The sequence below is a fragment of the Mustela erminea genome, chromosome 17, assembly GCF_009829155.1.
Source record: "Mustela erminea isolate mMusErm1 chromosome 17, mMusErm1.Pri, whole genome shotgun sequence".
Taxonomy (NCBI): Eukaryota; Metazoa; Chordata; class Mammalia; order Carnivora; family Mustelidae; genus Mustela; species Mustela erminea.
Genome location: NC_045630.1, coordinates 12,057,346 through 12,071,325, shown reverse-complemented (window position 1 = coordinate 12,071,325; position 13,980 = coordinate 12,057,346). Strand labels below are relative to the sequence as shown.

The 13,980-nt window shown below is 56.7% G+C and overlaps 1 protein-coding gene across 1 annotated transcript in view; it reads left to right on the top strand.

Annotated features, from left to right (window-relative positions):
• The first annotated feature begins 2,250 nt into the window (after nt 1-2,250).
• Nucleotides 2,251-13,980, top strand: part of COQ8A (coenzyme Q8A) — a 36,120-nt gene continuing 24,390 nt past the window's right edge. The window contains exon 1 of the mRNA XM_032317332.1: nt 2,251-2,359. The gene's annotated coding sequence lies outside the window, so the exon portion shown is untranslated. The remainder of the gene's footprint in view (nt 2,360-13,980) is intronic.

Here is a 13,980-nt window from a genome sequence, read left to right as displayed (position 1 = left end):
CTCTTGATTATGGCTCTGGTCATGACCTCAGGGTCCTGAGATCAAGCCTCACATGGGTTTAATGGGGAGCCTGTTCTCCCTCTGTTCCCCCCTTCTCTCTCTCTTCTCTCTCTTTTCTCTCTCTCCCAATCATAAATAAATAAATCTTTAAAAAAGAGTATTTGAAAAAATGTCAGAAAACTTTAATGAATTTTAATTTTAATGAAAAACATTAATCTATATGTCGAAGATGTATATCGAACTCCAATAGAATAAGCCCCAATAGAATAGGCTCAATACCAAGACACATATCAGAAGACAAAAACAAAGAACCTTGAGAACAGCAAAGAAGAAGCCACTCATGGGGTAGAAAGATCCTCAGTAAGATTAACATCTGATTTCTCATCAGAAACCATGGAGGCCAGAAGGCTATGGCATGATCTGTTTAAAGCACCGGAGGAAAGAAACCCCCCTTCTTTTTTTTTTTAAAGATTTTATTTATTTATTTGACAGGCAGAGATCACAAGTAGGCAGAGAGGCAGGCAGAGAGAGAGGAAGAAGCAGGTTCCCTGCTGAGCAGAGAGCCCGATGTGGGGCTGGATCCCAGGACCCTGGGATCATGACTTGAGCCGAAGGCAGCGGCTTTAACCCACTGAGCCGCCCAGGTGCCCCGGAAAGAAACCCTTTTAATTAAACATTTTATAACCAGCAAAACTATCCTTCAAAAATGAAGGACAGATCGACTTCGCTAGATGGGGGTGCCTGAGTGGCTCAGTAGCTTAAGCCTCTGCCTTCCCCTCAGGTCATGGTCGCAGAATCCTGTGATTGAGCCCCACATCAGGCTCTCTGCTCAGCAGGGAGCCTGCTTCTCCCTCTTTCTCTCTGTCTGCCTCTCTACCTCTCTGCCTACGTGTGATCTCTCTCTCTGTCAAATAAATAAATAAAAATCTAAAAAAAAAAAAAAAAGACTTTGCCAGATAAGCAAGCACCAAGGGCTTTCATGACTGGGGCACATCTGCCCTGTAATAAAATAAAATAAAATAAAATAAAATAAAATAAAATAAAATAAAATAAAATAAATAAAATAAATGGAATCCTTTAGGCTGAAATGGAGGGACAGTAAATCAAATCTGCATGAAGAAACAAGGAACCCCGCTAAAGGAAACCTTATAGGTAAATGTAATAGGCAGCACAAGTGTATTTTTCGTTTGTAGCTCTTACTTCTCCGCCTGATTTAATTGCATAAAGCACTAATACATCATCTGTAGGGGTGGGTAACGTATAAAGCTGTAATTGTAGGACAATACCAACATGGGAAGGTTTGAGAATGGAGCTATAGAGGAACAAAGTCACTGTGTATTATTGAAATCAAGCTCGTATTAACTTGGACCAGGATGTTACTTACATCGCAGGGCAACCACCGAGAAAACAGAAGGGCGTGGCCCACTGTGTCACCTGCCAGGGACCGTTTAGATGAGCCCTGCGGACCGACTGCTTGGTTCTGGCAGCATGGAGGTCCCAGGTGCGCTGCTGTGGGGGTGGGCGGGGGGAGGGCTGACCGGATGGGTTCAGGCAGAAAGGGACAGAAGGAAGTAGAGAAAATGAATACAGGTAACGCTTCCATGAACCTCGCTGGAAACGGAAGCAGAGAGGCGGGGATGGGGTGAACGGTGAGAGGTCGCTCACTGGGTTTGCCTGCTGGTGGAAAAAACTATGTGCGTCTCTCTTTGTGTCCTGCGGAAGAATTCTGGAGATCGCCCGAGGACTACTGGCGCGTCGTGCTTCCCACCCGAACGCCCCAGGCACTGCGTCTTGGGTTATTGCGTGGGGGGGTGGTATGCACACACCCACTGCAGGACAAACTAGTATCTAGAGGGCAGGGCGGGAGGCGGGAGAGGCGCTGTGAGCTCCGGCTGGGGCGGAGAGCTGGCGGAGGGTCGGTCCCAGGGCGCACGCCCCGCCGCCCTGGACCCGGCCCCGGCCCGGCCCCGGGAACTCCCCTCCGCGCGGCCCGCAGTCGCGGTTTCCCAACTAGGGCGAAGGGCAGCGCCGAGGGTACTACGCGGGGGTGCGGGGGGGCTCCTCTCTGCCCGCGAGCGCTGGACAGCCTCCCATTGGCTCCCCTCGCTCCGCCCTCGGTCTCCATTGGCCACGGCGCGAGCGCACGGGCCGAGCACGCTGTCCCGCGCCGCGCAGCGTGTGGCCGGCCAAGGCGGTGGGGCCAATGGGAGCGCCCGCGGGGCGGGGCCGCGGACGCCGGGAGCCCCGGCGCGGGCGAGTCGGTAAACAGATCCGGGGCGCGTGCGGCGCCGGCGCTGCGGCTGGCGTGCGCGCGCAGGCGGCGCGAAGGTGACCGCGGAGCTCCGCTTCCTGCCGCGGGGTAAGGCTGCGGCGCTTGGCTGCCGCGCGCTCCGGGGGCACAGCGGGCCTCGCCTTACACTCGCGCGCGCCCTCCCCGCGTCCCGCTGCACGGCGGCGGCTTCCCGTGGCCTTTCCGCTCGTCCGCCCGCCGCGCCTGCCTCCTCGGAGCCCCCGCCCGGTCGTCCCCCTGGCCCAGCTGTCCCAGGGTCTTCGCTCCCGTGGCCCGGCCCCGCTGTCGGGTTTCACGGGGGTTCGCGGTGTACTTGGAGAAGGGCCCCTTCTTGGTCCTTTTCTCCGTTCGCTTTTCCTGGGCCTTTGGGCTAAATTCCCTTGAGCGGCTGCCTCTCCCTAGCCCCAGCCCCCCGCCACACGCAGTGTGCCTGTCTGCCTCGGGGACAGGAATGCTGCCAGGTCAGGCCTGGGTGCTGGGGCTCTCCACGTGGCAGAGAAGTGCCAGCCTCCTGAAGGGCCAGAGGCTCTCGACTGGCCGGGCACAGCCCATGGGAACACATGTCCTGCTTCCTGGGGCATTGGGTGTGCGTGACACAAGACCCAAGAGCCGGGCCTGCCAAGCTTAAGTGGTGACCAAAGGAGCCCAGAGTATGCGTGATACCAGCCTGCCCGCTGTCCTGTTGTGGAAGGACAGGTCATCCTTCCAGGAGGGCTCTTCTGAGAGGAGACAAGGGGGTGCTCTTGGTTCACAGGAGCAGAATCCCTAAGACTCTGGCGTTGGCTCTGTGTATTTTGTTCAGCCTTGCACGTAATGCAGGCAAGGGTTATTATAATTTATGGCCTGACGTGTGCACCTCAGAGGAAAAGTGACCTAGATGGTCTGAGCATATTCCTGTGTGTCGCCTGAGACAGGGCTTTCCAGTCTTCAGACTCCACGTTTGGGCTGGACAGTTCTTTGCTGTGGGAGGGTGACTTGAGCTTTGTCCACTAGAGTCTGGAAGCAGCTCCCCACCCCAACACACACACTAGTGTGACAACCAAGTATTTCTCCAGACGTTGCCGAATGTCTCCTAAATGTCAAAATCGCCCTTGCTTGAGAACCATTGAGCTAAGACTCTTAAGAGTCTTTCAGTGCTGCCAGAGGGGCGTGCTGGGACCTGCCTATGAGTAGTTGAGAAGTTTGGCAAAGGGTAGTGCTGTGCCCCCTGCCCTAAACCAGGGATAGAAGCCGTATAGATGGGCTTCCAAGGGGACTTCACCTCTGCACCTGGAGGGACAGGAGAGCGATAGGAGGTAGAAACTCATGGGCATCCACTTTGCCTGCTGGATGCAAGGCAGTGACTGGCTGGGTCCAGAGTGCAAAAGGAGAAGGCTGGTGGTTTCTGTCTTTGGAGACTTTGCAAGAGGGTGGGGGATAGGCATGTGAAATAACCATGGGACAGTTTTTAAACGGTGATCAAACAAGTTCAAGCTTCTGAACCCTGGCAGAAAGGCCAACTCCGTTATCCACAAGGTGATGCCTTAGTCATTTTCCTGTGTCTTGTGATGTGGGAAGGGGCCGGCCCTGGGTGTGCAGAGTAACTGGCTGCATTTCAAGCTGACGTGTGGGGGTGTTTACACGTGCTGTGTGCCCCTCCATGAGAGCGTGCAGCACGGACACATGTATCATTTGTAAAGGTCCTCTGTGGTCAATGGAAGCATCGGTGTCAAAGATGCAGAGAAAGATGCTTTACGTCTGAGTCTAGATGTTGCCCTAAATATAACCTGGAGTTTATTTCCCAAAGTTCTAAGTACCAAATCAATGGGGAAGGCAGAATAGCTGAAGAACAGTGATTATGGCATAGAGCAGGGAAGGCTATCTTAAGCCTCTCCCTCCCATGAATTTCCCTGTCTTGTTCACTCATCCTATGGGTGTGTACCTGGGTTTTCCCGTTACATTCCTTGGTTAGGTAGGCCGTCTTTTTGCGCTCCCTTTGTTGCCACTGGAAAAGGATCCGGACAGAGAGGTCACTTCTCCTTTCTCAAAAAGAAGTTTAGAGAAGTCCAAACTTGGTAGGATAATTTTCCGCCAAGAGCTACGGACACTGAGTCATTATCTTTGTCATTTGAAACAAGAGCTGTGTGCAAAATTAGACAGGAATATTTAGATGAGCGCTGTCTTGATCTGACAGTGGCGTCTGGAAATAGTTCGTACATTCCTGCGGAGTAACGGCCAGGAACTTGGAGCCAGTGGAAGGGAGAGAGTGGCGTGGGGCGTTCAAGGTCCACATCTTCAAGAGTGGCTCCTCTGGGATGGGCGAAGTGCGGGGACCCTGAGGCAGGGCCAGTACCCTGGGCACAGGACGTGAGAGGGGGGCTTCTGCCCACACTTTTTACAAGCCGAATGGGTACCCGCTGGCCTGTCCGCAAGCATATTGTTCCTTGTGGGGTTCCAGGTTCCTGAGCCCTTGACCTCTTGCTTTGAGGTCAGGGGCCCACAGAGTATTTTAAGTTGGAAATGACCTTGAAAATGTCTTTTTATTCTTCATACTTGGGAATGATTTATTTTCAGTGGGTGCATGTAGAAAAGATTCATGAGAGAGCCAAGTGTTTTTCGCTCAGATTTACATTTTGGGGTATTATAGAATAGTGACTGTGCTCTTGTCCCGAGAACCCTAGACTTGTGTTTTTTTTTTTGTTTTTTTTTGTTTTTTTAAATGTCCTCATATCCTACCTGGGCTGGGGCAAAAGGACTACACTTGGTCCAAACCTGGAAAAAATCCCTGTGTGCCCTGAGGGTCGGTGCCCTTCCACACCCTGCCCCTGAGGAAGAGCCCACTCTGGAACCGTAGGCGGATCTGGTTTTTACTCCTCACTGAACACCTCTCGATGGATTGACCTCGTCAGGCACGGCACTGGGAATATCGAAGTGAACAGCTCCTGGGTCCCTGAACTGGGGGCCTTATAGTAAGGGCCCTCAGTGTGGTTTGGACTAGGAGCTCTGGGTGGAAACTGAAGGCTTCTTGGAGGAGGAGCATTGGGGGGGCTTTGAGGATGAGCAGGATTTCAGCAGGGAGAGGCAGGAGTTTGGCAGGGGTAGGGTCAGGGGTCAGTGCTTCCCAGACTTCCCAGCAGTAAACATGGCTCGGCATTGCTAAGTTGCAGTGGAAGTTTCTAGGCACTCATTCCTGGGGGCTGTTAGCGGTCCAGCGACCACTGTGTGCCCCGCCCTTATGGTTTGGGTGAGTTCAGGTGAGGCCGAGCAGTGCTTCCACACATTTTCTCTCAGCACTGGGGTCGGGGGCCAGGAGGGCTTGGCTCTGTACTTGTGGCAGTTTCCAGCTGAATTCCGTTCAGGCCAGAAGGGTTGCTGAGCACCCGCGGCTCCTGAGTCCAGCGGCAGCCCAGAGGGCCCCGGAGAGAGACAGACAGAGACAGAGAGTGAGTGTGAGCCCCCTGCCCTGATATGGGCACAGTCCGGGGGCTGTTTCTCGACAGGACCCACAGAGGGTACTGGCCCTCTGCTGTGGGGACCCAGGGTGGAACACAAGCTGGTTCTGCTGGAGAAAGGCTGGGAGAGTGCTTGCTGGGGCCTGAAAGGTGGGTGCGCCCCCCCACCGCCCCGCACCCCAGAGAGAAGTGCTTAGAGGCTAAGGCCAGCGGGGCAAAGGTCTGGCGGCCAGAGGGTGTTGCTGTGGGGAGAGTGCCAAGGTGGGTTGGTATGTGCAGAACAGGCAGGGATACCAGTGAGGCTGGTTGTGACAAGTGAGTGTGGTCTGAGTCCAGGAGGCAGGAGGGACGTGGAATGCGAGGCGTGGATTCGAGAGTATAGAGATCTGTGCGGGTGGAGGTCCAGATTAAGTGGCTGGCTGGGCACGGACGCCTGAGGTTTCTAGTTGTGGGGAGGAGCTCTTTGGGGTGGATGGCGGTGTCCCTGCAGAAAATGGGGTGCGGGAGGAGGGGCTGGTTTGGGGGAAGACAGACGGTGATGTTCTAGACACGAAGGGGTTGAGGTACTTCTGGGACTCCACGCCCCCCCCCCCCCACCTTATGTTAAGATTTAATTTGTGTGTGGTGGGTTCACCCTTCCTACTAAGTAGTTGTGCAGTTTGAGAGACATGTATGATGTCGGGGCACCTGGGTGGCCCAGTCGGTTGGGCAGCTGGCTCTGGTCATGATCTTGGAGTCCTGGGATGGAGGGATCGAGCCCCGCATCAGGCTCTGTGCTCAGCGTGCAGTCTGTGTGAGATCCTCTCTCTCCCTCTGCACCCCCGGCCCCTGTTTCTGCACACACACTTTCTCGCTCTCATAATAAGTAAATCTAAATGGTCACATAATCCTACTACAGGGCGCCCATTCATTGGTGCCTGTGGGACTTCGAGGGGTGTTGTGGTGTGTGTGTAACTGGGTTCGTTCTAGAACCGCCTTGGCGGTTGAGATGGCCTGCCCCGGCTGACAGCGGGGATGCACAGACCTAGGGCAACTCTGGGAACAGGGAGGAGCCGTCAGCAGGGGAATTTTTATATTTGGCCCAGGAAGGTGGAGAGAGAGGGCTGCTGGACGTGAGAGGGAACGTATTCCTGGAAGGAGAGAGTGAAGCAACAGCAAGCTGGGTGGGGAGCGTCCTCTTGGAGGAGCGGGGAGGAGCTGGGCTGGAAGGGGTGGGCTGGTTCCGAGGGCTCTGAGACGTGAGCTAGAGGGGGTGCGCGCAGCACATTGCCTCTGGGGGAGCAAGGAGGCAGCTGCAGGCTGAGTGGATGGGAGCCCCGCGGGCTGGGGCGCCGGAAGAGAAAGTGGGGCGGGCGTCCTGTTGTGCCCTCCCGCCCACCAGGCCCTGCTTCTGCCCGCTGCTGAGGAACTGGTGGTTCCTGGTGGGCAAGTGAGTGTGCGTGTGATTGCATGTGAGTGCAAGTATGTGTGTGAGTCCTTGAGTGTGTGAGTGTGCCACTTTGCGAGTGCACGAGTGTGCATGTTTGCAGAGGTGAGTGCAAGTACGTGAGTTGTGGGAGTGTGAGGTGGTGTGTGAGTACACAAGAGTGCATGGGTGTGTGAATGTGAGAGCAGGTGAGTATGTAAGCATGAATGTGTGAGAGCGTGAGTGCATAAGTGTGTACCCTGGTGGGTGTCCATGTGTATGAGTACAGGTGCAGGAGTGTGGGCTTGGGTATGTGAGTGGGTTGTGAACATGAGTGCATGAGTGTGTGCCCATGTGGATGTGTGTGAGTGCGAGTGGGGGTGTGAGTACGTGCGTGTGGCGAGTGGTGTGATTGTGAGTGCAGGTGCATGAGTGTGTGCATGAGTGTGAACGAGTGTGGTGGAGAGGCAGGGTGGTGGGTTTCCTGGAGGCAGAAGAGACCCAGGCTGGACACCCCCTGGTCCCCAGGGTCTGTCTCCCCACTAGGTCTCTTGTGGTGCCTGGACGGGGCGGCGCTCGGTTCTAGGGCAGCATTCTTCCCAGACCTTGTGAGCTCTGCGTGTGCAGAGCAGCCCTGGCCAGGGATGAACAGCTTCCTGTGCTCCAGGGATGCATGGGTCCTAGTCTCTGGGAGCTGGGGACCGCTGTGGGTTTCTGAACAGAAGGAAACGAGGAAGCACAGGCCCGAGAAGGAGAACGGGTGTGCCCGAGGTCACACGCGGCGGGTGTCCCTGGGAGTGGGGGGGCTCAGCATCCGTCCTCCGTCCCCACACTGCCCCCATCTGGGCACTAGAGGCCCAGTGGGGACATCCTGCCATCAGTGGGGCTGGATGCAAGGTCGTGGGGACCGTTCACACACATGCAGCTCTTCGGGTGAGGTCCAGAGCCTGGGGTCAGGCCTGCAGTTCCTTCCTCCTGCCTGGTGTGTTTGCTGCCCTGGCCAGCAGGAGGGTGGGGGTTGGAGTAGATTGTCCTATTACTATTTGATGGGAGCCGGAGCAAACATGTCCTGTCCCTGAGGTCGGGGAGAAGTTTGTGGCTCTCGCTCCCACGCATGCTCACTGCCAGCATGTGATAAAGCGCGGGGCGGTCCCCACATACAGGTGGGACCAGTGTGGACCTCTGTGCTGGTGGGCCAGGCCTGCCGTCTTGCCCCTCTTTTTTCTTTTCGATTTCTCGTAAGCAAGGAGTGGGGCAGGACAGCAAGCACTAGAGGTGCTTCATCCTGCATGGGTGCCCTGGGGGCCGTGGACGCAGTGCCAGCACCCAGGTTTTCGTCCTCTACCCCCACCCTGTGAGCACAGGGCTGCCGCTGTGTGTGTGTGTGGGTTGTTTCAGGGTGGTTGGGGATGGGACGCCTGGGTTCTAGGTGTCGGGGCTCCATCAGTTAGCAAGTACCGTGGGTGCAGACAGGTGTTCAGCTCCAGGGGCGGCCCCCTTGGGGAATGGAGAACTGGGTAAGAGAGTCCCCTGTCTAGGAGCTCACCGTGCAGCAAGGGAGACGGACTGCTGCACGGTCACACGGGCCAGCTGGAGGTGACCCCAGGCCATGAAGAGGTGCGGGAGTTTAGACGAAGATGAGGGTGGGGGCCTGTCATTCTGCAGGGTCTACTACTCTGTCATTGGGCAGAGGAAGTGGTATTCTGGGGGTGGGTAGGAGGCACATGGAGGTAGGAAAACCCCTGTGTGTGCGCACGTGCGCGCGTGTGTGTACGTTTGTGTGTGTATGCATGTGTATGTGTGTGTGTGCATTGGGGGAGGCCATTCTGGCAGAAGCATTGGGGCATTGGGGGTGACCTAACCCCGGTGATCCTCTTCCCGTTTCTGTCCCTGAGTACAGTTGTCTGTCAAGGGTGGTTTCTTGTCTGGGCCAGGTCCCTAGTTCTAAAAAGCCCTGGGCTTTGTATGCACACATCGCGGCAGCGTCCCTGTCTGGGCTTGGTGTGGTATGTGGAAGGGCAGCTAGTAAAGGCTGGTACTGGGAGTCCTCGTGGCGATCTGAGGACCGTGTGCCCAGTGTCACCTTCTGGGTCATGCACACTGTGAGGTGGCCTTCAGCGTGGGGCTTCTGCCTCTCTCTGCCCTTTGTGTCTGAGACAAGAACCAAGCTGGCCCTGAGGGGCTGGGCCTGCTGGTTTTGGGAAGCTGATGCTTTTAGTACAGGTACCTTGGGAGCTTTCCAGAAGGGGCAGTTCTGAGAGGCCAGTTGCCCCTTGAGATCCCTGCCAGCTCCAGAGTTCCTGTGTCTCCAGGAGACTGTTGATTTAAAATGTTGATTTACTACTTTGGGGGCGGGTCTCTTAGCTGCTTTCGTCTCCGCCTCGTGGGCAGCAAGGAAAGGGCCGGAGCCTGCGGTCAGACCAGGGTGGAAGGCCCAGTGCTTGATGCCCTTGGGAGCCGCGGAGATGTCTGCTCCTTGCTGAGCTCGCTGCCCGCTCTGGCGTAGGGACTGCACCTGTTGTGGGAGGGCAGGGAGTTGAGTGAAGTGATGGGCACACAGAGGGGACTGTGTTTGCCGCTTGTGACTAAAGCGATTTCTCTGGAGCAGTCTATGTGAAGTGGAAGTGTTTTGGAAGATGAAGAGCGTGGAGCTGGTGAAAAGCATTTTGGGAGTGGGGCCTGCTCCGTGGGCTCTGTGGCGCCCCTAGGCTGTGCACGGTGCCTTGTGGGCAGTGGACCCTCAGGAGTGGTTCGGATGTTGAACCGAGCCTCAGAAGGCGTGGGGCACCTGGGTCCTGAGAGCCAGCGCGACCCTGCTGTTGGGAACAGGAGTGTGTTCTGAGCTGGCTCCGGGGTAGTCCAGCCCCAGGCACAGCACTTGGCACATGCTTGGCACCCAGGGCTGTTTGTGGGGTGACCCAAGAGTGATCTGCTAGAATACAGCCTGCCCTTCTTTTTCCTTTAAAAAAAATAGACTCCGTATTCGTTTCCTGTGGCTGCTCTGACAGATTACCTCAAACCCAGCAACTTAAAACACTGCAGATTTGTTATTTGACGGTTCTGGAGTTCAGAAGCCCGAGCTGGGATGTCAGCGTGGCCTGTCCTTTCTGGAGGCTCCAGGGCAGAGTGACCCTGGCCTTCCCAGCCTCCAGGGGATGGCTGGCCTCCCACCTGTCTGACTTCTGCCCTCCAGCCGCTGCTTCTGTCCCCCCTCGCACGGACGTGAGGACCCCGCGATCAGTTGGGCCCATGCTGGTAATCCCCTCTCTTAAGGATCTTTACCTGAATCCCACGTGCAAAGCCCCCTCTGCCATGGAAGCTGACACTGTCACTGGTTGCAGGGCTCAGAGTGTGGACAAGTCTGTGAGGTTGTGACCCAGCCTGCGCACTTCAACAGACCCATTTCAATACCTGATTTCACTTGAGAGGAAACTCCTCGACCACAGCTCCAGGTCCCCACCCAGGGTCCTGTCCATCTTCCTGCGTGACCGTGCAGTGACAGTGGTTGTTCATGTGGTCACGATCAGTGGGTCGGGAAGGAGTCGGGGTCAGATATAGGAGCCTCCCACCAGGGACTTGGAGTTGGGCTGGAGAGAAGAGGCATCTGTGTGCCAGAGAGGGATGTGCAGAGCAGGGCAGGACCCGGCCAGCCTGGAAGATGAGGACAGTGAGGGGAGACTCCCCGAGAGCTAAGGGTCAGCTCACGCTCTCTAGTAAATGTGGTGTGTCTGTACATTTCGGGGTACTTTGCCTCTCCTGCTTAGATAGGATGCTGCTGTGATTTCCAGGTGAAAAACAGGTTCCCGCGTGGCCCAGGAGCAGGCCTGCATTGGCCGGCTGGTCAGGGCAGAGCTGGTTCCCAGGCCCCAAGGCTGGCCTCATTGCATACAGGGCTCTCCCGGCCTCAAAGGGGGTGGGGTGCGGCTTGGGGTCCAGGGGCAGGCTTGCTTGCCGGGGCTCGGGGCTCCGAGCCGTGCTCAGAGTCGTGCTGTGGCACGGGGGTGAGCAGAGGCTGGTTGGGAGGCCTGGGTCGTGAGTGTGCTGCCTCCAACCTCAGGCCCAGAGCTTGGGCGTCTCCTGTTGATCCTTTAGATAGCTCGAGCCATCTGAGCAGGGGCTTAGCGTGATGAAATGGATTTGGGGATGGTTATTAGGTGCTAGAGTGTGTGGTGTGTGCAGACAGAGAGGTCGTGGGGATCAGAGTCCTCCCCCCCAGTACTGTTCCTCCCATAAAATACCGTGAAAGCTTCCTGTTTTCTCCTCTGGGAGAGGCGTTGACGGTGGTAAGGATCACCAGTGGGTGTTTATTTCTGGCCTCTAAGCACGCCCTGGGCACCACAGCAACAAGTCACACAGCAATCTCCCCCGCCGCCTGCCCCCGCCGGGGCTGGACTGCCCTCCCTGAGTCCGACGGAGTCGGATGCGACTCTGTCCCCGGCCCGAGCACCGGGGTATAAATAAGTGGGATTATCTCCTCTCCCGAGCCTGAACCTCCTTCCAGAGCGTCTCTGCTCACAGTGACGAAGCCTTCCGTGTGCCGGCCCCTCGGCGCCCTGTGTGCTGCTGTCTGGGTTACCTGACCCGCTCCTGTGGGGAAACTGGCACAAAGAGACACTTGGGTGACTTCAGTTCAGCAGCAGAGGCAGGATTTGAACCTGGGGCGCCTGGCTCTGGAGCATCTCTGTGGGACAGGCACTGTTTGCAGGTTTTAAGCAGAAAATTTTGGGGAGTTTTAGTCAGAAAATGAAATTGCTGTCAGGACCCCGTGCTTGACGGGTGGGCATTTAAAAGGCCCCTTTGCAGTCAGTTCCGTTTGTTTACCAGAAGGAGGAGGCACCGCTCAGGACCCCTCCACCCCCCAACCCACTCCCTGTGCACCAGAGCCCTGGGTGTCCTTAAAGGGGGGAGCTTCTCCTGCTGCTTCCATGAGCCACCCACCCCGGCCCAGTGCCCACCTGGAGGCAGCACCCTGGGAAGCCTGAGAGCGTGCTAATCTCCCGGGAGGTACCATCCAGGGTACCCAGCGCTCTTCAGCTTGGGTTTTCCTCTTACCTATTAAAGCCGACAGACTCAAGTCTTTCCTGGCTCCAGTTCTTACAAGCTGTGTGACTTTAGCCAAGTTACGGAACCTCTCTGTGCCTTAGTGCCTTCATCTCAAACATGGACATGGTAACAGCACCGAGCTTGTAAGAATGATTGAGGGAACACTTAGCTTACAGCCCGGTGGATGGTAGATCTCAGGGACAGCAGCTGTGGTTAGTGCACTGCAGCATGGGGACATCTGGGGACCCGGTGACAGTCCGAGTGCCTGCTGCCCAGCAAGCCCTTGTGTGTGCTAGCACACGCGTTTGCGCTTCTCACCAGCTCCAAGAAAGAGCCCTCCGGTCTAGAAGTAGCTTCCAAGGGAACAGGAGGTGCTCAGCCTGGAAGCTGTCCCGAGGCCGGCTTCTTTCTGTGGGGGAAGGGGGGACTTCCTGGGCGATGTGCAGGTTTGGGGGCTTCTGGGGGTGACTGGCAGCTGTGGGGACTGCGGGGCCCTAATAGCCTATCCCCCAGCAGGAAGGCGACTCTCCAGACCCTGCTGCGGGTGACGGACAGCAGGGGCTGTTTGTCCCTGTGTCTTCCTGGTCCGTCCTTTTGTGTTAAGTTGCCAGCACGGGAGGCTGTTTCTCAAGTTGTGGGTGAGACCCTGGCTGTTTCTCAAGTTGCGGGTGAGACCGTGGGTCGCCCTCACCACCCTCACCGGCCCGAGGCCTAGAGCCCCTGCGAGACTCCAGTACTGGCCCCTGGACGTGATTTGGATGGCCGAGGGGAAGGGCACAGCCGCAGAATTTTATGGCTTCGGGTCCTGAGGTGGTCTCTTCCTGATGTACAGCTTCCTCTCAGTCCCCTGGGGAAACAGTCACCTGGTGTTTCTTTTCTTTTACTCAGAGTAGAAGAAAAGAAGAAAGGTTTTAAGCACGTAAAGGAACTTTTCAGGGCCCATGCAGGCTGGAAACTGAGAACATTCCAGACCAAAGTAAAGTTTATTCTTGGCTGGGAGGGGGCCGGTGTCCCCGCCCTGGGGCCTCTGGAAAAGGACCTTCAGCAGCCCTGTGGGAGGTGACAGTCGGGAAGGCCTGTGGTGGCCCTGAGGCTCCTTGTCTTTAAGCTCATTCATTTCTTTTCCAGCTTCTTGAGGCAGTAACAGGAAAAGAAAGGGCAGGTGGAGGGTGTCCACAGAGCCAGGCTTTGGGGGAAGGGCAGCAGGGAGAAACTTGGGAAGGATCTTTGCCACCAGGCCCCTGCGTGGGCCACCTCTGCTCCCTTTCCCCCCTCATCCTCCAGAACAGGGATCTCAAAGTGGGGTTCTAGCCCGGGCAGCAGTAGCACCTGGGAATGTGTGAGTTCGGCAGGTTTCCAGGCCCACAACAGACCCGAGGGCCCAGCAGTCTGGCCCAGCAAGCCGCCTGGGGGGCTCTGCTTCCCGCTGAAGCCTGAGCACCCTGCCTCCGGCCACACCCCCCGGGGGCCTCTGATTCTGGATCTAGATAAAACAGCCAGCAGGTGTGAGCCCGTCCCACACACGGCAGCTTGTTTGAGCCTTCGAGAGACCTGTTGAGTTCATTCTGTTTCCGAGTATTTATGACCTGCCTGCTCTGTGTTGAGTAGGGAGCTGGGAGCGGGAGACGGAGCCGGAAAGAGAGGTGTGGTTCTGGCCAACAGCCCCTCAGGGAGGAGCAGTGACTCAGACAGATTTACAGCGGGCACTGCTGTGCTGGGGGAAGAACAGGCTGGGGGGCGGGCAGGGGGTGCGTGTGTGGGTTTTTGGGGTGGGACGTGTTGGGGGAGGGTGTCCCAGAAGAGATGATATT